The sequence below is a fragment of the Scleropages formosus genome, unplaced genomic scaffold (genome assembly GCF_900964775.1).
Source record: "Scleropages formosus unplaced genomic scaffold, fSclFor1.1, whole genome shotgun sequence".
NCBI classification, from domain to species: domain Eukaryota; kingdom Metazoa; phylum Chordata; class Actinopteri; order Osteoglossiformes; family Osteoglossidae; genus Scleropages; species Scleropages formosus.
This window is the reverse complement of record NW_021641034.1, coordinates 6,791-8,306: the sequence shown is the minus strand read 5'-3', so window position 1 is coordinate 8,306 and position 1,516 is coordinate 6,791. Positions and strand designations below refer to the sequence as shown.

The 1,516-nt window shown below is 57.3% G+C and overlaps 1 non-coding gene across 1 annotated transcript; it reads right to left on the bottom strand.

Annotated features, from left to right (window-relative positions):
- Positions 1–600: 600 nt before the first annotated feature.
- trnal-cag (transfer RNA leucine (anticodon CAG)) lies at positions 601–684 on the bottom strand. Its single transcript has one exon. It is a non-coding gene; the product is annotated as a tRNA-Leu (tRNA).
- Between the last annotated feature and the right edge of the window lie 832 nt (positions 685–1,516).

Here is a 1,516-nt window from a genome sequence, read left to right as displayed (position 1 = left end):
AGGACCTCTCACTCCTAAAGCAAGGATCGTACCCCGAGGCCAATGAGCCCCGGCGACATGTACCCCTTCCTCGGACAAGCTGTCCAGAACCGCATCGTCCGTAGCATTTGTACCTGGCTGGAGATTCTTACCAAATGTCTTTGGGACTCCTGAAGGAAGCGCACCCCTTCACTCCAGTCAACCAGGCCACTCTGCAACAGAGACGGCGCAGTGACGCTGCCTCGGCAGGGGCTCGTTCCTCTCCCGCGCAATGCCCCGTTGTGCTTGCGGCCTGTTGCCTGGTCAAAAGAAGATGGCGCACGTAGCGGAACGACTCCAGTCACCGACCTCCGGGCAGTGCAGGAGGCAACGTGGCCTTCCCCAACTCCTAAGCACAGTTGTCAGTCAGTCAGTCAGTCAATCAAAGGTTTTGTCACCAAATGCACAACAAAAGAGCATTCAGCAGTGGTTGCTGCGATGAAATGTCTTTTTCCGCATGTGGTAGGGTGATTTTTAAAAAAAAACAAAATGAAATTATACCAACATACCTCAAGATTACAAATAACTTGACCTGTGTACTTTTTCGTAATAAATGAGGTAGCCAAAGACCCTCTGAAAAGCTGTCAGGAGTGGGACTCGAACCCACGCCTCCAGGGGGAGACTGCGACCTGAACGCAGCGCCTTAGACCACTCGGCCATCCTGACTCAGCCGAGTGCCACTTGTCACGTGGCTTGGAGAGGCTGACGCGCTCCCAGGGAGTGCTTTCGAGTGGCACCGAGAAAGAGAAGGGCCACCTGCAGCCGCCTCCTCGTTAACTTAGTGGCGAGTGTCCCCGCTTGTCATGTGGGAGACTGGGGTTTGAGCTCGTGAGTCCCCCCCCCCCCCCCGTGTTTTGCTACGCCGCTGCTAAGCCTGCGGTGGTGTGATGCATTTGCCCGTTTCCTTGTGTGCTCGTTTTTCTAGGGTTGTGGTGGCAATATGGAGAGCAGGGGAGAGTAGACATGCCTGTCCCTTGCAAGTTCCTTCAGCTCAAGCCAGGGGATCCCCGGCCACTCCCAGGACAGCAGTGAGACGCAATCTCTCCGCCGGGTCCTGGGCCGACCCCGGGCTCTCGTCCCAGTCGGCCGTGTCCGGCATTGCCCCGAAGGGGAGGCGCCCAGAGGACACCCTTAGCGGACTCCCGAACCACCTCAACTGGCTCCTCTTAACGTGGACGAGTTATTTCAGTCGCTTGTACCCGTGATCTTATTCTTCTCGCCCATTACCCAGAGTTCATGAGAACAGGTGAGGGTAGGGACGTAGGCCGGCCGACCGGTGAATAGAGAGCTTTGCCTTACCGCTCAGCTCCCCGTTCACCACTACAGCCCGGTACGGGGACCGTGTTACTGCTGCCGCCGCTCCCGCTCTGCGGTCGGGCTCGCGCTCCCTTCTCACCCTCGCTCCTGAATAAGACCCCAAGACGCTGAAATTCCTCCACCTGGGGCAAATTTTCTCCCCTCACCTGAAGGGGGGCATTGCCATCCTTTTCCGTGAGAG